Here is a 25,626-nt window from a genome sequence, read left to right as displayed (position 1 = left end):
AAAGAACGTATATGTTGGAGAACTTACCTTTGGTCCATGGTAGTTAGTCCTTGGTATTTGAACCTATGGTTTTGGACCATGGTACCTCGTCAGAAGTGTTGATCCTTCACCCACTTTCATGCAAGGAAAAGTGCGTATATGTTGGAGAACTTACCTTTGGTCCATGGTAGTTAGTCCTTGGTATTTGAACCTATGGTTTTGGACCATGGTACCTCGTCAGAAGTGTTGATCCCAAGTATTGGGTTCGTGGTATTGGTTTATTATGGTTTTGGTCCGTGGTATTGCATGTAGAGAAAAAGTTCACGCACTTTCATGCAAGGAAAAACGCGTATATGTTGGAGAACTTACCTTTGGTCCATGGTAGTTAGTCCTTGGTATTTGAACCTATGGTTTTGGACCATGGTACCTTGTCAGAAGTGTTGATCCCAAGTATTGGGTCCGTGGTATTGTGTTATTATGGTTTTGGCCCGTGGTATTGTGAAAGGCCTAAGACTATAAAAGAGGAAGGAGATCATTTGGCAAAGCATCATCTGAATTATCTGAATATCTGATAAAGTGCTAGATCTGGAATACTGTGATTGGGTTATGGTGCAGATCTGGATCTGAGCTAAAGAGGGATCTCACCAGTTGATGGAGAACAAGATCTAAGGATAGATCGGGATCAAATGGTTTGAAATGAACTATCTCTATATATTTGATTATGCTTATTCTAGATCTGTATATTGAAAAATGATCTGAACTGGGTATAACTTAAGTTTGAAATCGCTGCAAGTCATGTTTGAATATTTATAGATTTGTACGTGGGTTGGCTTTGGTGTAAGCGCGTATATATGCAGGTTTGGTTCATTGTAGTAGCGTATACAATCTGAGCTATGATATTTGAAGTCACAGGTGGTTCTAGTTGTTGATGGGTTCTGATGACAGTTTAAAGGTGTCAGTATTCTGCATATCCTGTTTGGTTGATTGTGTTTAGCTTCAGTATTGATGGATGAGAACTAATATTGGATCAGGATCATAATGACTCATATTTATGTGATCTGATGGACTAGATCTGGGTGCTAACACATATATTATCCTTGTATATGTATTGATCTGGTGTTTGGGTGATTCAGAAGATTGATTGATTATGTGCTTCAATGATATTAATGGGTCCAGCATGAAAATTGGATGAAATGTGGCCTTTCAGATTATGTGTTGTGCTTCAGGAGTATCCAGTCTGAAAATGCATGAAACGTGGTACCTGGAGGAGAGAAGATTGTAGGCCAGCGCCTACGTACTAGTATCTTAGCTAGTACAAGAGCTAAGGGGGTTGTAGCTCCCTTGCAGGAGAGACTAGAGAACGAGAGAGGGTTGTAGCTCTCTGCAGGTAGAAGCTTGCGTACTGGTATAAGACTGCACCAGTACATAAATATTGTAAAAGGATTTTCTTATTAAGAAGAAGATTGAGATGACTTGCAGCAGGTGGTTTTCTCCCACATTGGGTTTCCACCTTATATCATGGTGTTCATGTGTGTGACTTATGTGTGATGATCTGTTCTATTTTACTGCACCTATTTACTGTTAATATGGTTGATAATGTTCTAATGCACTCATCAAGGATCAACTAACTGAATCATAAGAAGTTGTGGAAGTAGCATATATGAATCTGAATATGGAAATGAAAAAGTTTTATTGATGTGATAATACTGATTCACCCCCCCCTCTCAGTATTATTTCCAACAAAAAGTTACTGTCATGGAGTTACAGGTGGCACTTTGAGAACCATGTTTAACAATTTCACAACAATTTCGCTAGGCCATAATTGCTAACGTGGTTCTAAAAGTTTTTGAAATTCGACTTGGTGGACATCCAAATCGGCATGGTTGAACTAAAATATATTTGGATAATGAAGTTTGAGGATTTTTATATCATATCCCATGATTATATCTTAATTTATCACATTTTTAGTTAGTCAAAAACCAAAATCTAGATAGTAGGATATGGGCAAATTTTGTAAATAGTTTATCCGTGCTTGTTAGGGAGTGTGAGGGCGAAGTGCTAGGGAAACACAAGGGAGCACTCATTTCAAATTTATGGTAATGAATTGTCAGCGAGTTCCATGTGTGTTAAGGAGACAGTGAAAAGGTATACCAGCCAGTGCCAAGGGATCACAAGGGAGAACTAAGTCAAATGATTGGAAATGAAGAAATAAGAGTGGAGTGTGCCCAAGAGTGTCAGTGAATTCCAGGTTCCCCAACAATGAAGTGTGCTACAATAAGTACAGAATAGGAATTACAGGAGGAAAGAATATGGTTGTGATCAGGTGTGTACAAAGTAGTTTTAGACAAAGGAATAATTTGGGTTGGGCACAACATTGTTTTGTCAATGACTTAGTTGGGTTCCCAAGTCGCAAAAAAAGTAAGGTTTTCTATGAGGGCATGACAACTAGGAGTGCCAAGGTGTTCCAAGGAATTCTGGCAAGTACTAACATATGTTAGAAATTTCCAAGGAATTTTAGGCATGCCAAGACATTCCATGTGGTAAGGCATGCCAAGAAGTTCCAGGCACCAGGGTGTGGAGCCAACACATGCTAGGGAGTGTTAGGGTAAAGTTCTAGGGAATCAAAAGGGATCAATAGTTTCAAATGCATGGAAATGAATGAATAAGTGTGTGATAGAGAGTGTTAGCTAGTGAGTACGAGGTGTGCTGTTGGGTCCCTATAGTACTAGTGATTACCCCATTACTATTCTAGTTGTATCCCTTATTAATATTTTTGTGCCCCTATTGTCCCCATATTATTATTACTGTGCCCCATAGAATGCCTCTATTGTTATTTTTGTGGCTTTATATTATTACTGTTAGGTCGGCTAGGTTATATTGTGACTCCTTAGACTCCTATATATAGAGAGGAGGTTTTTTCATTTGAATCATCCAAGAATTGTTCATTTGTGTAATGTAAAGGAGGTTTCCCCCTCGAAGAGGATGAATTCTAAGGTGTTGATCTCTCTTTTCTATCTTTTTGTGAGTTAGTTTCATAACATTTGGTATCAGAGCTTTGGATTCTAGGGTTTCGCTACTCCAAGTAGGTCATTGTGGCATTTTCGCTATAATGTTTTTTCTGTGATGTTTCAGAAGCTAAAAAAAAACCATTTGAGAAGAAATCACATTGAATCTCGGGTCTAAATTTTATAGATTTTAGCGCTATATTTGGGGAGATATGATCTGAGGAAGTTGGTCTTTTTGCAGACTCCTGAATTACATTCCAAACAGGTGACCTGGGGAAAATTTTCATAACTTTCTCTCTGAGCATCAGATTGAAATTTTGGAAGAAGTTATAGAAAGGGGACAGACTGTAGTTTCTTGTAGATATTTTTTAGAGCCAAAGGTCGAAACAATGACTCATGGAATGTCATACAAGTTCGCTCTACTGAACTAGTCTATAATCAGGTCATCTTGGGAGATTGTGCATAACTCTTCCTTGGAGGATCCAATTTGGATCAGACTGGTGGCATTGGAAAGAGGCACAGAGGGCTACTATATGTCACAATTTCAGAACTGGATGATCTCAAATTGCAGAGATACATCAGATTCAATATCAAGCTTCTACAAAGTGAAAAAAGGTGTGTAGTTCCTTTTAAATTTTTGCATAAGCTTGGTTTGAAAAATTAGTTTGAATCGGTAATTCTTTGAGGAAAGAAAATGAAAACACCTCGTAAGAAACCTGAAAGCTCTAGCATGACTCATGAAGAAGAAGAAGAAATGCAACATGATATATCAAAATTACAAGACCAAGTGCAACAAGTGTCACTTGCACAAAAAGCAACAGAATCTAAGATGGATAGCTTAAGGAAAGATGTAGAAGCTAAGATGGATGGTTTAAAGAAAGGTGTAGAAGCTAAGATGGATTGTTTAAAGAAAGGTGTATAAGCTAAGATGGATGGCATGGACGCTAAGATGAATGGCATGGACTCTAAAATTGATGGCATGGATGATAAGATGGAAGAATTGAAGATAAATATGAATAAGTTGCTACAAGAAATGGTCAGTAGTGGTGAAAGGGTAGTAAAGGAAACTCATGATGAGAACAAAAGAAATGTTAATCATGATTCCATAGACTCTAATGTTGGATCGAAGACCCACCATATTTCAAAAATTGATATGAGGAAGTTTGATGGCAAGGATCCTGAAACATGGATATTACAGATGGAGCAATTTTTCGATCTCAATAATGTGCAAAACACACAAAAGGTACGTATTGCAACTTTATATTTGGAACAAAATCAATTTGTATGGTATCAATGGCTTTTCTCTCGTAAAGAAATTATCACTTGGGCAATTTTACACAAGAATTGACAGCACATTATGAGGATAGAAAAAGCAACACTTTTTTAGCCAATTGATAAGTCTCAAACAAAAGGGTTCAATAATGGAGCACATTGAGGAGTTCCAAAAATTGAACATAAAGGTAAAAAATATTCTAGAGGAGCATAGGATTGATATGTTCATAGGGACTTTAAAGGATAATATCCAACATGATGTTCGCCTTTGGGAACCTGATCCATTAAAGAAGGCATTCAGGTTAGCAAGAAAAATGGAAAGCAAAATTATGGCAACCAGGAAGCATACCACTCACAACTATAAAGATGGAAGTGTTGTTGCCCCTAGTCTTCCACAACCTATAAGGTTGACACCACAAAAATTGGAAGAAAAAAGAGCAAAATGGATTTGTTACAATTGTGATAGCAAATACACTAAACGTCATAAGTGTGTTGAGAAGAAATTATTCTACATAGATTGTGAAGAGGAAGAAGAAAAGGAGCAAGAAAGGTCAAAAGAAGAGGATATACTCCAGGAGCAAAGCCTAGATAAGGAAGAAATGAATCCAACCATATCTTGTAATGCATTGGCGGGAATTAGCACTCCTCAAACCATCAAGATAGAAGGACAAATCAAGAAGAAAAAGGTAATAGTATTGATTGGTTCAGGAAGTACCCACAATTTTATTCATTGTAAGGTAGCAAAAGAATTGAATTGCTTCTTATATCTAGAACCAGAGTGTCAAGTGATGGTTGCAAATGGAGGAATAATAAATTTCTCTGGAAAGTGCCATAATATCAAGCTATCCATGGGAGAATATGTGTTGACTAGCTCAATGCTTTCCATTCCAATGGGAGGTGCTAATGTTGTACTAGGAGTCCAATGGCTATAATCCTTGGGTACAATAGCTTTTAATTTTCAAGAACTTTTCATGAAATTTTTTGTGGAAGGAAAGGATGTTGAGTTAAGGGGTATTGGAGGGAAACCGGGAAAGATAATCAGCTCTAATGGTATGAAAAAGCTTCTAAAATAGGAACAAAGAGGTGTAATTGCACAATTATGTTCACTAGATGTTTCCACGTTGGAATCATCTATTTCTCCAGATCTCCAGAAAGTCTTGGACAATCATTCCAAGGTATTTGAGACTCCTAAAGGTCTCCCACCTATTCATGATCATGATCATGTTATTCATCTGATTCCAGGAAGTGTTCCTCCAAACATCAGGCTGTACAGATATCCCTATGCCAAAAAGAGTGAAATTGAACATATGGTTGCAGAAATGCTAGAGGCTAGTATAATTCAACCGAGTCAAAGTTCTTTCTATGCTCCAGTAGTATTGGTACACAAGAAGGATGTATCATGGCGCATATGTCTAGATTAAAGGGAGCTCAACAAGCTCACTATTAAAGATATGTTTCCCATTCCTATCATTGATGAATTATTGGATGAATTGCATGGATCAATTTACTTCACCAAGTTGGATCTTCGTTCAGGATATTATCAAATCAGAATGAAGACTGAAGACATTTCGAAAATAACATTTAGAACTCATGAGGGTCATTATGAATTTTTGGTTATGCCTTTTGCCCTTACCAATGCACCTTCAAAATTTCAAGGTTTGATGATATACTAATCTACAACAAGTCTTGGAAGGATCATGTTGAACATGTTGACAGGGTGCTACAACTATTGGAGGAGAAACAATTATATGCAAAAAGATCCAAATGTTTCTTTGGAGTACAAGAGGTGGAATATCTGGGTCATATTGTATCTCATGAAGGAGTTAAGGTAGACCCTAGCAAAATTAAAGCCATTAAGGAATGAACAATCCCCACATCCATAAAGCATTTGCGAGACTTTTCGGGTTGACAAGGTATTATCGCAAGTTTGTTAAGAATTATGGGAGAATAGGAGCACCTCTAACAACATTATTGAAGAAAGATGCATTTTCATGGACTCCAGATGCAACAAAGGCCTTCGAGCAACTTAAAGAGGCAATGTGCCAAGCACCGGTCTTAGCTACACCAGACTTCACAAAAACCTTTATTGTGGAATGTGATGCTTCAGGAAATGGAATTGGTTTTGTTTTAATGCAAGATGAAAGACTCATTGCTTTTGAAAGTCATCCAATCAAGGGAAAGTTTTTACAAAAAGCTATTTATGAGAAGGAAATGTTGGCAATACTCCATGCACTTAAGAAATGGTGACCCTACCTAATGGGAAGACACTTCAAGGTAAAAACGGATCATGATAGCCTTAAATACTTTTTAGAACAAATATTATCCTTTGAAGAGCAACAAAAGTGGGTCACAAAGATGTTGGGTTATGACTTTGAAATCATCTACAAAAAGGGAAGAAAAATGTGGTGGCAGATGCACTCTCAAGAAAGGATGAGGATGTGGAAGCATTGTTGTGTGCCATTTCTATTATCCAACCAGATTGGATAAACAAAGCAAGGGAGGAATGGAAGAATGACAAAGAAGTGTGGGCACTTATTTGAAAGTTACAACAAGACTCCAGTACGTCTGATACATTTAGCTGGAAAAATGATTCGTTATGGTACAAAGATCACTTATACCTCTGTAAGAATTCCCAGCTAAAACAAAATATTCTTATGGAATTGCACACTTATCCCTTAGGAGGGCACTCAAGATTTTTAAAAACTTACCACATGTTTAAGAAGGAATTTTTTTGGGAGGGCCTTAAATCAGATATTCAAAAGTTTGTGGCGGAATGTTTGGTTTTCCAACAAAATAAAGTTGAAACAATTAAGACACCGGGTCTATTACAACCTTTATCCATTCCAAGCCAACGTTGGAAGGGGGTTTCAATGGATTTTATCACAGGTTTACCCACGTCTGAGGGAATGAGTGTCATCATGGTGGTAGTTGACAGACTTACCAAGTATGCACACTTTTGTGCATTATCACATCCATTTAAAGCCAGTACAGTTTCTACTGCATTTATGGAAACAATTCAAAAGCTACATGGAAACCCAAAGATTATCGTAAGTGACAAAGATCCCATTTTCACTGGAAATTTTTGGACAGAATTATTTTCTTGTCTTGGTACTCAGTTAGCTCATAGCTCATCTTATCATCCTCAATCTGATGGGAAAACTGAGATAGTAAAAGAATGTTTGGAAGTATATCTTCGTTGCTTTGTATCTGATAAACAAACACAATGGGTCAAATGGTTGCCTCTGGCTGAATGGTGGTATAACACTTCCTTCGATATAGCAACAAAAATGACCCCATTTATGGCACTTCATGGATATCATCCACCATCCATCACATCGAACATCAACAACAAATCCTTCAACTCTTAAAGGATAACCTCATGTTGGCACAGAATAGAATGAAACAACAGGGAGATCAACAGCATAGCGAAAGAAGTTTTGATGTAGGTGATTGGGTATTCCTACGGCTACAACCATATAAGCAAAGTTCCCTCAAGCAAGCTAAGAAGGATAATAAATTATCACCAAAGTATTATGGTTCGTACAAGGTGTTGCAAAAGATTGGTACTATGGCATACAAATTGGAGCTTCCTGTAGCTTCTCGATTACACCCAGTTTTCCATGTTTCATGTTTAAAGAAGGTTATAGGTGGCAAGCTCCTAGTTCAAACAATATTTCCAGAACTTGACGATGAAGGAAAAATTATATTGGAACCAGAAGCAATCACAAAAACAAGAACTCGACAATTACGAAATCGATCAATTTCGGAGTATCTTATCAAGTGGAAGAACTTATCCGCTGAAGATTCCACATGGGAGGATGATAATTTTATACAGAAGCATCCAGAACTACTCAAGCGTTGAGGACAACACTTTTTTGGAGGAGAGGGGCGTGTTGGGTCCCTATAATACTAGTGATTACCCCATTACTATTCTAGTTGTATCCCTTAATAATATTGTTGTGCCCCTATTGTACCCATATTATTATTACTGTGCCCCATAGAATCCCTCTATTGTTATTTTTGTGGCTTTATATTATTATTGTTAGGTCGATTGGGTTATATTGTGACTCCTTAGACTCCTATATATAGAAAGGAGGTTTTGTCATTTGAATCATCCAAGAATTGTTCATTTGTGTAATGTAAAGGAGGTTGCCCCCTCGAAGAGGCTGAATTCTAAGGCGTTGATCTCTCTTTTCTATCTTTTTGTGAGCTAGTTTCATAACATGTGCTAAGTTTCAAGGAGTGTTACAGAGTTCCAAATCATGCCAGGAAATGCAGGGGGTGCTAACACATGCTACATAGTGCCAAGGGATTATTAGGCATGCCAGATGTTATGACATGTAGGATGTACAATTTGTTGTTTAGTTGTTTAATTTTATGACAACGGTTGGATGTGAGCCTTTTATTCATAAATGTTTTAGTTGGATAAGTTGAAATTATACATGAGTAGCCTAAGCTGAGTTATAGGAAGTTCTTAGGTGAACAAGGCATAGTCTAGTTGTAGTAATTGTAACTTGGTCAAGTTGTTGTTATCGTTAAGTTGTTGTTATGGTTACGGTAGGATTTTGTTGGGTTCCCATGTTGCAAAAAATGTAAGGGTAGTTTTGAGGGAATGGTAGCTAAGGAGTTCCAGGGTGTGATACAGAATGAAAATGCATGCTAACACATGCTAGACAGTTTTGTGGTTTGATGGTCTGATTTAATTTTATGGTGTTGTTTCTATTGTCCAATTTGCATAGCACTATTTTTCATAGTTTGGAACATTACAATTAGCGAGTTCTAGGTGTGCTTAGGAGGGAGTGACAATGTATGCTATACATTACTGCCAATGCATGCTAGAGTGCTAAGGAAGCATACCAAGATGTGCCAAGCACCATGGTGTACCAATGCATGCTAAGGAGTGTTAGGGAGTGCCAGAGAAACATAAGGAAGCACTAGGTCAAAATGCATGGAAATGAATGAATAAGAGTGTGTGATAGGGAGTGTCAGTGAGTTCCAAGTGTGCTAAGGAGAGAGTGAAATGGTATGCTAGGTTGCGCTAAGTCATGCTAGATTGCTAGGGCAACATGCAGCGAAGATGTGCGAGGCACCAGGGTGTGTCAACATGTGGTAGGACGTGTTAGGGAGTGCCAGGGAAACACAAGGGAGCACTAGGTCAAATTAGTGCATGCAAATGAACAAATAATAGTTTGTGAAAGGAAGTATCAATGAGATACATGTGTGCTGAGGGAGTAAGAAGGTATGGTAGGCAATGCTAAGGCATGCTAGAGGCCAAGGCAACATGCCAAGATGTGCCAGGTGCTAGGGTCCACCAATGCATGCTAGAGAGTGTTATGGAGTGCCAAGGAGAAAAAAGGGATCACTAATTTCAAATGCATGGAAATGAATGAATAAGAGTGTGTGAAAGGGAGTGTTAGTGAGTTCTAGGTGTGGTAAGGAGGGAATGACAAGATATGTTAGGTAGTGCCAAGGAATGCTAGAGTGCCAAGGAAACATACCAAGATGTGCCATGTACTAGGGTGTGTCAATGCATGCTAGCCAATGTTAGGGAGTTCCACAAAAACACAAGGGAGAACTAGTTCAAAATGCATGGAAATGAAGAGATAAGAGTTTGTGATAGTGAATGTCAACGAGTTCCAAGTGTTTTAAGGAGAGAGTGACAAGGTTATATATTAGGCAGTGCCAAGGCATTCTAGAGTCCCAAGGCATGTCAGAGAGTGTTAAGGTGTGCTAGAGAGTGCAAAGCATGCCAAGAAATGTAGGGTATGCTAACACACACCACATAGCACTAAGGGATTGTTAGACGTGCCATGTGCTATGGTATGTCAAGCTGTAAACTGTGTTTCTTAGTTGTTTTATGGCCATGGTTGGACGTGAGCCTTGAATTCATAACTTGTTAAGCGGGATGAGTTGAGATTGGACATGAGTAACCTAAGATGTGTTATAGCCAGTTCATAGGTGAACAAGGCATAGTTTAGTTGTAGTAACTATAACTTGTTTAAGTTGTTGTAGTCGGGGCAGGACTTGGTTGGGTTCTGTTGAAATCTAAAAAAAAGTAAGGGTAGTTGTGAGGGCATGATAGCTAAGGAGTGCGAGGGCATGCCAGGGAATGAAAAGGTGTTCTAACACATGGTAGACAGCGTCAATGGATGGTAAGGAGTGTTAGGAAGATTCAGGGGAACAAAAGGGACAACTAGGTCAAAATGCTTGGAAATGAACAAATAAGAGTGTGTGCCAAGGAGTGTCAGTGAATTCCAGGTGTCCCAAGGATGAAGTGTGCACTTCTTCCTCAAGGCTTCAAATGATGGAAACTTAGAATTTTTGTAAATATTATGACCCCCTCTCAAAACCCATTTTCCCACTTTCCTTGTTTGGGGCTCGGTTTTTGAGAACTTTGCAAAAAAAGAGAGCACAAATCACCTTTTTGCCCCTCTTTTTCCATTTTTTTAAACACTCGGAGATACCTTGGGAGAATGGCCATATCTCATTCAAAAATGGGTCATTTTGAGTGAAAAAATATTCTAAAGGCATGTACACTCTCCCATATTTCCCGAAAAGGATTTAGATCTAGATTTGGACTTCAGGAAGATACTCAAAAATGGCCTCCAACATCTCGCTGCACACCTGGAAATTTCTGTGATTTTTGTAAACTTTTCACGGTGCAATTTTTTGTAATTCCTAGTTTGACTTTGGTAAAATCCAAAAGGGTGAAGTAGATGAATGTGAGGGGTAAAAGTAAATGTAGATAATGGGTGATTAGTCTTGGTAAGATGTTTTGATGTAAATTTGACATCATTTGTGAGAGAGGTTGGAGTCAAAGTTAATTGTAGAAGTTGTTTCTAACTTCCCTAGACATTAGGGTTTGGTTAGAACACCTCATGGAATAGTTCCTAGAGTCATGGATTTTACCCCTGAGTGTGTGGAGATGTTTTTCTAGTATTTATGTATTAGTTTCTCAACGATAGAATGGGTTGGATTTCAGAGGAGAGAACTATTGTAGCTTGTACTTGGACATTCAATGGAAATCAAAGGACACAGTTTGTAACTATTATCTAGGAATTCATGTGAAGTAACTTTGTGATGCTAATTTTTCTCTATTTAGATTTATATGAAATATATTCATCTTCTCTTCCCATTCCTATATTATTCAATAGTTTTCCTTATAGTTTATAAACAAAATTCTTTGCATAAAGCTCTGTTTTGATGGAAAAATCATTATGTATTACTTTCTTTCTTTCTTAATTAATCCATGCTCCATGATCATTAAGACCTTTTGCTTATTCTAAACACTACATTACACCAAAAAATCCTAAGATCTGTTAGCCTCCTATTACAACAAGTTTTCATATTTCATGATTGACATTTTTGCATGCCAAATATGTCATACTTTGCATGCTGTAATGCTCCATATTTCCTAAAAGAGGCCAAAGAAGAGGCCATGAAAGTGTGCCAGTCTAAATGCCACTGCTGTATTCCAATTTTCATGAGTTATTCCTTTTTGAACAATTTTCTGTTAAGGGAAGGCCGAACAGCTTAATCTTGGCTTCCCTAGGTTTCAATTTCTTGTTTTAGAATATTGAGAATGAATATCTGTCCAAACAGTTTAATCTTGGCAGATTTGTAGATAGGTAGAGAAACAAAGGAGCCCAACTACTTAAACTGGGCCCTTGGAATAAATAAGTGTAGATTTAGTTAGGAGGGCAATTACAAGAAAAAAAGCAATCAGGGTTTGCAAGTCTAAGTGCACCCTTCCTGAAGTAACAAAAAATGCTAGGAGTATTAAGATGGGTAGGTAGCCTAGGGTTGCAGAAGCCAGATTATCTTTAGTTTTGGCCTTGACAAAGAAAGCTCATCTCATGAGTGGCAGAGCTACCAAAGTAGTGTTTTGATGGCAGAATTCTGGAGGCATGTCTAGCTCCCCCTTCTTCCCATTTCCCAAATCACTCACTAACTTCCCTGAAAGGGTCAGGATCTGCTTGATACCTCTTAGTTTCATCATTTTCCATATCATCGGTCTCGGTAAAGATCTTCTTTCCTCAAGGCATGTTCATACTTCCTCTATGAATCATTTTTCCCCCCCTACTAGCCTAAGATTCACATACTTAGCGCTTTCTTATCACATGTCATATTAACTACTAATTTTACTATGTAGCTCCCTATCTATCTCCCCTTCCCCTACTAAAACTATGTTAAAAAACCTCCCTATATACATATTCCCATCCCCAGGCACTATAGCCCTATTTTATCAGTTTGGGAAATGCTAAGTCCATTTGGGGCTTAGCATTAGCCTTCCATGTCCTAACCACAAGTTAGTCTGACACCTGGTCACCCTAATAACCATTTCCCCCTAAGTCCCAACCCTACAATACCCATTCCCCACCCTTATCCTAAGGTCGCGCACATAAATATATTTCCCCCCGCTTGCAAAAAACCCAAAACCCACATTTCTAATGTTTAAAACCCCCCCCCCCCCCGCGCCATATAAAAACACATAATTAAATATGCACAGGCCCGTCCCTAACCGTCCGCCACCTTGCTCGTGCCGCCGACCGTCAGATCTGGCGCGCCCAAGATCTACAGTGGGCAGGCCTTTTTGTGCCCCGATGTGTCGAGGGTTAACGCCCAGGAGATGGGCGGTTTTTCCGTCGTACTCCCGCCACGTGTCACCCTCTCGACTGTGGCGGAGCTCCCTCCTCCTATACCGCCTACGCACAAAAGTGGTGCGCCCGAAACCGGATACCGCCTTCCCCCCTCCTGCGTCAGAACCACATCATGTCGCGTCGGCCTCCTGCTGCTGTGTCCTTGCCATGTCACCGCCATGTAACCTCCTCCACCGTACCGCCACATCACCCGCCGTACTGCTGATGTCACCCTGCTGACGTCACCCTTCCACGTCACCCACCATACTGGGTCCCACCGCATGACGTCATGCTGACATCACCGTCAAAAAGTGCGAAAGGCGCAAATCACAGCCTAGGAAGCCTGGAATCAAAATCTGAGGCATTTTTTCATGCGCGATTAGCGATTAGCGCCTAGCGCTAATTGCGCATGGCTATGGGAAATGGGCCAAAATGGAAATCCCTTTCGTAGCTCGTCTCCAGCAGGCCCGAAAGGCGCCGAATGACATGAATTTCTTTGCACAACATTCAAAAAGGGGAAAACACAGTTTTAAAAGAAAACAGAGGGCCGAACAGTAGCCATGAAAGGTCGATGCAACAATTTAAAGAATATCAGGAGTGAGAAATGCGACATTCAGTGCCAAAGCATATCCAGGAAGCGGCAAAGAGTATCAGTTGAATGTTTTAAATGAAAACCTTTATTCCCAATGTAGGTGGACATTGAATGACCTCCAACAAAGTCAAAGAAAGCAGTAAAGGCCAATCAAGGCTCTCCCATCACAGTTAATTCTCCTCAGAAACACTCAAGAGCATGGAACAAAACCCAAAGCACAGTTATGGCTAAGTGATCAACACAGAGCCATAAAGACAAGACATTACACTCATTTTGGTACAGCTGCACCCAGCGCAGCTCGAGGATATTTTCCCGCATTTATTTCAGACGTGTATTAGGTTAAAGACACTTATTACAGTAGATCTGTCTGAGATCTGATCTTTATAGATATTTTACTTATAAAAACCACCCGAATTCACTGTTAAAGGGGTTGGTTGGTTGTATAGCTCCAAGAGAGACTCGCTCTGTATACATGATGTTTTACTTAATCAAAGACTGCTGAAAAGCTTGGAGGAATGATTGTGTGCTGTGTATGAATGTTCTGAAGAATTGAATGTGGAATTCTTGTGCTGCAACATGACTCAATAAGTATTTCTTACCTTTGTTCTTCATTGATGTATCATCCAAAATAGCAGAATGAATGAATAGTTTAGAATTGGTTTAATTGCCCTCTATGCTCAATTTCTGTTGTTTCTATATGTTTTCATCTGAATTAGAAATTAATATGAATTCCTTATGGCTCATATTTCCCCTAATTCACTCATGTTTGACAGTTATCTAGGGATTCTTCACTGCTCCTAGATAGAGCTCATTCACCTTCCCTCTGCTAAGCTGAATGAGAGATTCTTAACTGCCTCTCATTCCTAGCCTTCACTCCATCCTTTAGCTTGAAAAATTGTTTCATGTGCAGCTAGCTTGCTCCATATTCCCTCTTGTGACCAGGAAAATGCACCAGCAGTCCTACTCATTGACTCCACGCCGAATGGTTCTAAAACTTTCATGCTATCCCTGCCTCTTTACTTGAAAGCATCATCCATCCCACCAAAACCAAAAAAAAACCCCTATTACCCAATAACTAGCCTAAAATCATCATCAACAAAGCTAAATCCTAAAGAGAGAGCCCTCTCTGACTATTGGTGGGCTAGCATTTGCAGTCCAAAGATTGGTTTGTGGTTATATCTTTACTGTTGTAACCCTTTGATCATCTAACGTAGCTACTTGTTTTTTCTCCCTTATCCAACAACAAAACCCTAAATTTTCCAAAACACACCTAAGCCTAGCTATCTAGCCTAAAATCCTTTACATTCCAATCATCTCTTGGCCGTGATTTCATATAGATATCCCTCTTTGGCTTTGTAGCGCTAGCTACCAAACTAAAAACTTGGTCTATGGTTACCACCGTCGATCTCCTCATCAGCCTAGGACATTATGGAGGATAACAGAGGGCATGACAACTAGGGAGTGCCAAGGTGTTCTAGTGAATGTAAGGTTCCCAAGTCACGAAAAAATATAATTCTAGTTGTGAGGTCATGAATGCCAAGGTGTGTTAGGGAATTCTAGGGCATCCTAACATGTGCCAGATAGTATGAAGACATGTCAAACAAGCTAAGATGTGCCAAGTGCTAAGGCATGCCAAGATGTACAAGGGTGTGACAATGCATGCTAGGGACTATCAATGCAACAAAAGGGAGGAAAAAGTTAGACTAAAAGGAATGATCACATAATAGGGTTAATAAGTCATCAATTTAGCTTTTCCATGAGGGGCATGCTAGGCACACCAACACTAGGCGCCAATAGGTTCCAAGTGGCAAGTGTAAATGCATTCTAAGTGCCAAATCTTCCTCTGTTTCTTCTCATCTAGTTTCTAATAATTTATCTCAAATAACTTTAATATTAAACCATGCCAAAGCATACCAAGTCATCTCAACACATGCGAAACATGCTAAGACTTTCCAAGTTCCAACACGTGCTAAGTGCCAATGTGCATCAGGGAGTGTGATGTGTGCTATGAAGTGGAAGAACATATCAAAGAGTGCTAAGGTGTGCTAGAAAGTGCCAACACATGTTGAGGAGTGTTAGGTAGTACTATGGCAACACAAGCAAGCACTAAGTCAAAATGCGTGGAAGTGAATGAATATGAGGGTGTGTCGGGGAGTGTTAATGAGTCCTAGCTGTCATTCCAAGGAGGGAGTGATAAGGTATGCTAAGCACGGGTAAGGCATGCCAAGGAATATCAAGGAATGTCAAGAAGTGAAAGAGTGTGCTAGGTAGTTCCGAGGTGTGCTAACATGTGCCAAATAGTGCCAAGGCATGCCAGGTACTAAGACATGCTAGGATGTACATGGTGCTAGAGTATGCCAATATGCGTCAAGGTGTTTCAAGGAAAAAAATGAATAAACAAGCTAAAATGAAAGGAAATGAACAGAAAAGAGGGTTAATAATTTGGGAATTTATCTTTTTCAAAGGAGGCATGCTATGCACACTAATAATATGTTCCAATACATGCCAAGTGCCAATGTGTGCCAAGTGCTAATGTTTGTCAATGCAATATTATGCCAAGGTGTTCCAGGACATGCTAGGGAATGCAGGGCATGCCAACACATGATAGGGGAGTTCTATGTTATGCTAGGGCATGCCAACATTTGCTTGGGCATCCTACTCATGGCAAGATGTTATAGGTACAAAGATGTTCAAGGTAAAAAGATGTTCCAAGACGTCAGGTGCCAAGGAATGTTAGTGTATTTTTCCAAAACATGTTAAGATGTTCCATGAGTGTTGAGGAGTGTAAGGTCTCTTTCATTAATAGAATTGACAGAGCTTGATTATGTATTAAATAATATAGTTCCTACACACACGAGTGGAACTTTATTTAAAGGAAATTTACTAGATAATAAACCCAATAGAGATGAATCATGTGTTGACTCATAAGAAAACTATATTCTTATGACTTGAGGGAAATGATGCACACTAATTAATTCTTAACAAATTGATTGATTATTATAAACACTATGACCTTGGACACATAATGAAAAAGACTCCACAACAATGGTCTTAAATCATTATCTTTTGACAAAAAAAATAGTAATAGGTACATTGCATCATCAAAAAATCATTCGAATGATCAATGCTGATCAACATTTTTTGACCATCACCAAAAGTAACCAAAAAGAGCATTGATGAGGGTCAATAAAATATTGTCACTAGAAGTGTCACCAAAGAGAGAATTAGTGATGGGCATTTAACGACCCTCACCAAAAGTGCCACCAAAGAGAGAAATAGTGATGGGCCTTTAACGAACCTCACCAAAAGTGTCATTGAAAATGGCTTTGGTGACAAACCTTAAAGCACCATCACTATATACATTTACAACAATGATTTTTTAAAGACCGTCACCATATGCAAAATTGGTGATGAACCTTAAAGGTCCTTCACAAGCATGAAGCGTCATCAAAAACTCATTAGAATGATCAATGATGACAAAAATTTATTGACCGTCACCAAAAGTAACCAAAAATACCATTGGTGACTATTAATAAAAGATCGTCACTAGAAGTGTCACCAAAGAGAGAATTAGTGATGGGCTTTTAATGACCCTTAGCAAAAGTGTCACCAAAGAGAGAATTAGTGATGACCCTTTAACAACCCTCATGAAAGTGTCATTGAAAATGGCTTTGGTGACAAACCTTAAAGGACCATCACTATATACACTTACAACAACACCTTTTTAAAGACCGTCACCATATGCGACATTGGTGACAGACCTTAAAGGTCCGTCACAGGCATGACCCTCACCAATGACCTTTTTTCTTGTAGTGGATATTGAAAATCTAGTGAGTCAAGAGATGAAATACTCTAAGTGACTTGGGAATATGGTGAATTATTAGGATCATCTTAAGAAATTTCACTTCAATTATATCTACAAATTGCATAATTAAGAAAGTCTCTCTTAGAAAAATACTCTTATGAGGAGTAAGTATAAGAGATGATTTTATGGAAGTATTAAATTTGACCACATCGATAGATATTTTCAAATGCATAGATGGTGAGACAATAAATATTTGCAAAAACTACTAGCTATTTTTTATTGGAGTAAGGAAACCAAAGGAATTATTTAATGAAATTAGAAATTAGAAATCCATTGGAAGATACAAATATAATTTTTATATTCACAAGAAGTATAATTTAACACACTCCAAGTCAAAAACAAGAAAGAAGAAATTGAAATAATTTTTACAATTTTTTACCCAAAGTGCTAAAAAAAAGTGCCCATTGTCAATACTCAATAAACAACATAAAACCCTAAAACATTTGCAAAGACAATCACGACATCAATCAATATCCAAAATTGCTCAATTTGAGGGCTTTCTATGAGGGAAAAGATGAGAAGGTGGAATAGGCATGTTTAATTAGTCAAGGAAGGAAAATACTATTGCAAATAAGTTAAAGTATATTCTTTCATTGTAGCTATTAGGCCCTTATTCAGAAAGCAATGGAAAGAATCAGTGACTAATTAGGAAACCCACAATATATCATAAAATATTTTCTAGATAAATAAAAAAATTAGAGGTTAAATTTAGCACTGGGCCACCTTGAAAATTGTCATAATTTTATAAGTGTAAATAGGCCTGTGAATAAATTCCATAACAGAAAATTGATTGCATTCTTGATGAGAACTTCAATTATACAAATGTAAGGTAGGTTCGAGATAAAACTCTGTCGATAACTTATTAAAAAAATTAAAAAGTAAAAAACTACTATTGTACAAACATAATGCTGAAGGATTAGTTAACATTCCCCCTTAATCTGAAGGGACATTTGACGTGCCAGGTAACATTCGGAACTTTTCAAACATTTCACGTCTAAGTGCATTGGTAAATATATATGTGATATGCTCTAAAGTAGGACAATTTGTTAGATGAATGAATTTGGCCTTAATGTAATGTCGAATCAAGTGATATTTAGTATTAATATGCTCTCTTAGATCATGAAAATTGGGATCCTTGGCCAACTGAATTGCAAAATAATTGTCAAATAGTAGTGGAGTTGAAGCCTTTTGTTTCTCTTGCAAGTCTTCAAGTATTTTGTGAAGCCAAATGATTTCTTTTGTAGCTTGAGTTGTTGCAACATATTCGACTTCAATAGTCGAATCAGCAGGAACAAACTGCTTGCGTGATCTCCAACTGATGGTTTTTTATCCAAGATTCATCAAATAACCAGAAGTAGAGACGCCATTCCACTTATCTCCATCAAAATCAGAATCTGAATAGCCAGTGAGATTGAAATCTACAACTTTGGAATATTTGATACCATATGTTCGAGTGCCTTTCAAATACTTCAGTACTCACCTCGTTACATTCCAATGACCTTCACATGGTTGATGCACGAACCTAGAAAGTATCCCTACAACAAAAGTTATGTCAGGTCAAGTAGTAGTTAGGAAATTCAAACTTCCAACAAGTTGCCTATACTTTGTTGGATCCTCCAACTTACTTCCTTCAGTGGAAGTAAGTTTCAATTTTTTCTCCATAGGAATAGCAACAGGGTTACAATCCAGAATCCCAAATATGTCCAATAGCTATCCAATATACTTCTTCTGAGAAATATAAATATATTTAGGTTTTTGGTCAACTTCAATCCCTAAATAATAATTCAATAAACCCAAACCTGTCATGTCAAAAAATTTCATTAACTCTTTTTAACGGATTCTATATAGTGATCATTGTTTCATATAATAATCAAATCATCTACATAGACAACCAAATATCTAATTGACCTTCCAACTTTATTAACAAACACAGTTGCATCATCCAGATCAAACTACTTATAATTCAACTTGAGGTGTTTAGTTAGCTTTTGATACCATGAACAACATGCTTGTTTCTGTCCATATAGCACCTTTACCAACTTACATACCTTTTTCTCTTTACCTTTAACAGAAAAACCTTCAGGTTGAAACATATAAACATCTTACTTTAAATCGCCATTCAAAAAAATTGTTTTAACGTCCATATGGTGTATCTTCCAACTATTATGAGCTACAAGAGAAAATAGAGTTCTAATTGTGCCCAATTTTGTTGTAGGAGAAAATGTCTCTATGTAGTCAACACATTCCTTCTAAGCATAGTATTTTGCTACAAGCCTTGCCTTGTATTTATCAAGCAAACCATCTGTCTTGTACTTGATTTTATACACCCATTTAAAACCAATAGGTTTGACACCAGCAAGAGGATCCACTAACCTCCAAGTTCCATTATTAATAAGTGCATCATATTCCTTTTTCATTGCATATTTCCATTCATCACAATTAGTAGCTCCTTCAAAAAAACTGGGTTCACTAATTGTAGAATGATTGAATCCACGGTCACGAGAAATGTTACCTGAACTTGAAGTAACATCACCTTTAGGAGAATTTCTTGTTTCAAAATCATCATACTTTGTTGGAAATCTCTTAACACGTGTGGATCTTCGTAAATGTTGTTGAAGTAGTTGTGATGGTTCCTCATCTCGAAAATCAGGCTCAAGAACAGGCTCTTCAAGAGAAATTTCTGGTCTTGCAGAAACATTACTATCATTAAAATTTTCTTCGACAATAACATTTTCATGACTCAAAGATGGAAGAACCATAAACTGATCTTGAATGGGAACCCCCCCTTCAGTATGTGGAACATCATTATTAGATTCAAAAATAAAACTTTTTGGATGCAAATTTCTCCAAATGAGTCAGTTGTCTATCAACAGTGGAATTATCTTTGTCACATTTAAGAAAAATAACATCTTATTGTAGCAGTTGCAACACCCTCCAAATTTTGGTTTCCACTCAAATTTCAGAGCCTTCCTTGGTTTTTCCTTTGATTTTTGCAAACACTCGAGCTCATTCCTTGAGCTCCTTCAAACTATTTTCACCCTTTTGCTTACTTAACCAATTGTTTTCTTTTGGCATGTTGATTTCTTTGTCATGCTTGCGACTTGTTTTGGTGATTTCAAAGGTTTATATTTGTGTGTTTGTGTTGTCTTAGCTATGTGAACACCCATTGCACTCACACACAAAGTTGTAAGCACTATCACAGAAGTGTCATCGTGGTCGACCAAAGTTCTATCCCAAGTGCCGCACTTGTCGCTTTCATCTCTAAACGGTTCCACAGAGGGTCACTCTTTTCTATGTTGTCCCAGTGGTCAGGGTTTTCATGTTGTCGAAGTATGCTAAGTGTGTGATCATAATGTCGAGTCATCACAAGTTCACTTGCTCCTCATACCTAGCCATTTTGCTAGAAACCCCTCGACGGAACCACTTCACTTCACAGGACCCCGACTGAGCTACACTACATAGTCTCAACCCTTAGTGGTGTTTCTCTGTTGTCTAGAACTTTGAAGTACTTGAGGTTGTCCTCTGGGTCAGTTGCACTACGTAATCCCAGAGGTGAGCATCATTTCTTCCTCCGAGTGACCTTAGCACAATTTTCCCTAACAATGAAGATTGTGCTCCAGATTTTCTTGTCTAAGCTTGAGTTCCACTCTGCATGGTCTCAATGACCTATCCTCCATCCCTGTGACCTGGATCTATGTAATGCTTAGTTACTAGGCCCTCTAGCCTATCATTTGTCATGGGCTCAAAACACAAAAAAAATGCATCATGCTAGACTAAGAGGTTTTGGATTTGATGTCATCCCATCATGAGTGAATTGCAGGCACATGTGCACTGATAGATCATGGTGGGACGATGAACGAGATGAAGAAGGAGCGCACGTGCTAGAATAATTACTTGCAGTTGGATGGAAGAACAAAGTGCATCAAGAAGCAAGCAAAAGAAACACATGCATGGAACCATATTACAATATGAAGACCATCGAAGACCCCGCAAACACCAAGCCATGCAGAGGAGAAGACAAAGCACACCTAAGAGCACATCCATCACTTAGTAGCGTAGAAGCTTGACATGGACACCACAACCAACCAATAAATGTCGGTAGTGTTGTGTAAAGTTGTGTCATTAGTTGTCAAGGCCAAATCAGTACCATGGGCCATATCTATTGTAACTGAATATAATGTAAAGTGAAATTCCAATGGACACACAAAAGAAGTTGAAGAGTCATGTCAGTTGAAAAGTCATAGGAAGTTCAATGATCATGAGAGTAGTCAAAGAGTCACAAGGGTCAAGTGTCACCCTTCCATATATATACCCCTTGATCTAGGTGGATATTGGTGACCACCTGCCTATTCCACCTATACCCCCCAATTAGCTTCCTATGTTTCCTTATTCATTTTAGTATTTACTATTTTTAGCAGTTTTTTGGGTCCTAAACTTCTGGAGTAGTTTTGACCCCCTAAATGAAATTTTTGGGGGTCTTCTGCAGGCATGGTGCCATTGGCAAGGGCTTGTGGTGAAACTTGTTGTACTCAGTGAGACCTTTCCAAAAAGTTATCGTACGTGCCAAACCAAGATGATATGACCAAGTTACAACCCCAGGAAGTTGGTTTCCCAACTAACGCCAACGGGGCCCACAAACTATTGGTGTTACATCTTCTAGGGTTAGGGTTTTGGTTGTTTATGGTATTCTCATGCTTTCCAATAATAAATAGGCCCTTTAGCCTAATTGTAACATAGTTCAGAGGCATGTAGTTGCAACATCTCTTCTCAGAGATAAGCTACCATTGCCCGATCTATCTTATTTCCATTCTATTTGTAAGCATAGTTCAATATTTTTCTATTAATGAAATGAAGCGTTCTTCTACTGCATATCTATGTTTATGCTTAAATCTATAAGTTGTTGCGTTCCTATTTAATTTCATATCAGTGGTATCAGAGCGGTGTTCTCTTTCTCTATTTTTCTTTGCATGTCCCCAACAAGGTTAGGGTATAAGGAGTTAGGGCTTGATCTAGTTGAAACATTTCGAGATCATCCTCACAAAACTAGATGACCTCCCATGGCAGAAGAAAAGAAATATGAGGGGGCAGGAGATCCTTTCAAAATTTTGCTCGAGGAAGCCCTCGAGTGACAGAGGGATGCGATGATGAATAACTTTTCCTAGATCCTTTGACGACTACCCATAGGTGATGCATCTTCATCCAACAGTCACTCTAGAGGTGCCAATACTTAAAGGTACAAAGTAACTTCTATATTTCAATATTCAAAGGCCTGATAGATGCAGATGCCATAGATAAATGGTTAAATCCGTTGGAAGGATATTTTTTAATTCATGACTTTTCCAATCGGGAAAATATTACTTTTTCACTTCTCAAAACCGACCCACACATCAAGGTCTGATGGGAAACCTATGTGAAAAAAATGATGAGAGTGACCTCACTATTTTAAGCCACACCCACTTGCAATTATTTCCAAGATCCCATCAAGGAACAAAATTACCCTTTTGGGAGCCATGAAGGAAAATACATAAAGTGGACCACGCTCGAACAGTGAAGGGACCAAGATGTGACAGAGTTCATAAATATTTTCCATACTCTTCGCATGGAGTTGGGTATCAAGGATACTAAGCGGCATTTGGTCCTCAAGTACCATGATTGTCTACACAAGTACATCCAAGATGAGATGGAGTTCCTGGAAATTTCTTCGTTCGGCACGACATATTGGTATACTGTCAATATTGAGCTAAAGTTTAAACAGTAGAAGCAAGACTTTAGATATGAAAATCGAAAGCAAGGAAAAGGTGCCCCAAAACCATAAAACAAAAGACCAAGCCAAGGTGGGGCTACCTATGATAGCCTACCAAAGCCGCAAGAAAAGAACAACACCACGAAGGTGAAGAAGGACACAAAAAATGGTGTGATTTCCATAAGATCTCCACTCACAATACAAGTGAGTTTTGGGCAAAGTAGTCACTAGTGGCCGAGCCGAAGGCTTCCGAATTATACATAGGTTCTGACTCTGAATTGGAACTTGATAAGGGAATTGTCAAAGGGAAGTAGATCATTGATGTGGAGGTAAGTGCCACCATGGCCACCACCAAGATACAGAAGATTGAGCTTGAAGATCTAGAGGAGGGGGAACACTTCTTCCACTCACAGAGGTGGGTGAAGGGTTCTCCATTGCAATTCATTTTTCGATAGTGGGAGCCAAAAGAGCATCATTTCAGTGGAGGTCGTGAAGCGGTTGGGCCTACAGACTATAGCACATCCACAACCGTACAACATTGGGTGGCTTCACCAAGGAAGAGATCTTCCTGTTAGCCAACAGTGTCGCCTTCCCTACAGCATCAAGCCCTTCATGGATGAGGTATTGTGTGATGTTGCTCCTCTTGAAGTTTGTGATGTATTATTAGGACAACCACACTTGTGGAAGCGACATGTTGGATATGAGTCTAGACCTTTCTCTATGATTATTACTTTGGCTAATAAGTTGTACAGGATACTAGAGGTAGCCTCGCCTATCACCATCTCTTTGATCACTGCAAAGCAATATAGTAAGATCATTTCCTAGACCAGGAAATTTGTTTTCCTTATCATTCGCCCCCAGGGAAAGAAGGAGGTTATGGCCACACCTTCTCGGCAAGGCTCCTCTGCACAAAAACAACATATGGACAAGGTCATGGAGGATTACAGGGATATTTTCACCTCACCCATAGGGTTACCTATGCATTGTCAGGTCAAGCACTCCATCGATCTGACCCCGGGCACACCACTGCCCAATGGACCAATCTATCGATGCTCTATTATGGAGAACAATGAGATCAAGAGGTAGATTCAGGGACCAGGGAAAATTTTAAGAACCCCCCCCCAAATTTATAAATATAATAATTGGGCGAATCTCCATGGTATATAGGAAAAATGGAAGGCGATTTTATCAATAATATAATATGTATATATAATTTTCTGGCGAATCTCTCACCAGGCATGGCGAATATTTTACTCAATTATAAAATCTTGTAAGAACTTGGCAAGTCTTTCACTAAATAATAAAACTTTGTAAAGTCCTAGTGAATTTTAGCATTGTGAACTCTTAGAGAATTTTTTGAAGAAGTATAAAACCATATATGATAAGAGCCACATGGTGGCAATATCACTATCTTTTTTCACATTTCCACGACATGGAACTTGTCTATAAAATTATAAAAAAACCAACCAGGAACAAGAACAACTCAAATGCTTTGTGAGAGATAGTCTAGAAAAAAGCAACAAATAACATGTCAGCAGAATTGTTCATCGGTGAGCCGCTATTTCGTGGGCAATCTGTAAAGGAGCAGTTGGATATCATATTTCCAAATCCGGGAAAGCCTTTCCCATCCCTCATAAGATTTGTTAAAAATGTTGGGTGTCTAGAAGGTGTGGATTTGCTGAAACAAATGTTACAAGTGGATGGAAACAAAAGAATAACAGCTAATGAAGCTTTGCAACATCCATACTTTCAGTCCTACAGGACTATAAACAGCTGCCATAAAGATTAAAAATGGAAATCAGCTATAAATCTCTTGATGACAACACTATCAAGATAGAGGCCGATGCTCTCTTAAAGACAGAGCTGCTGGAAATGGAAGCAGGTGCTATGAAGCTGACACTAGTAAAAGATGGGACAGCACAGCTTCCCATAGTGCATCCCACTCTGGGACAATCAGTTTTTTGATGTTTTGCAGATTGGGTTACAGTCTTGCAACTTGTTTTGGATTTGTCACCAACCTGATGTTTTGCTTCTAATTTATTTTCATCTGGTGATAAACAAAGTGTCAATCTTTTCTCAGGATAAAATAGTATTCTTTACAGACATATTAACTTGGCTGAAAATTCCAGGACAATATGAACAGGACAGCTTCCAGGTTTTTTTGAAGATTTCTCCTATCAATTTACTGCCGGAGGGTTTTCTGTGATTTCTTGCACTTCTCAAATTTAATCAAATTTCTACTTGAAATAAAAGTTCAGAAGAGACTATATCACTAATGTTAAACACACATAATTGAGAAGCCGATATGAAGCATTGTTTTTTTGGGTGTGTTACAACTTTGGTGACCATGCAGCTCAGTCATTGCATGTTCAGTTTGTAACTCCACCTTGAAAGAGTGAAATGTGTGGTGTAGGATAAGAAGCTCTCTGTTAAGGCGCAATTGTTTTTCCCCAAAATTCTAATATCTAGATTCTATCTTGTTCATGTCTGTGTCAGGTGATGTTTCTTTTCATGTGCATGTGTTTAGTCAG

Source organism: Pinus tabuliformis, chromosome 6 (genome assembly GCF_031772625.1).
Source record: "Pinus tabuliformis cultivar Carrire ecotype Pingquan chromosome 6, CPIR1, whole genome shotgun sequence".
In the NCBI taxonomy this organism is placed as follows: Eukaryota; Viridiplantae; Streptophyta; class Pinopsida; order Pinales; family Pinaceae; genus Pinus; species Pinus tabuliformis.
Note: the sequence above shows the minus strand (reverse complement) of the source record.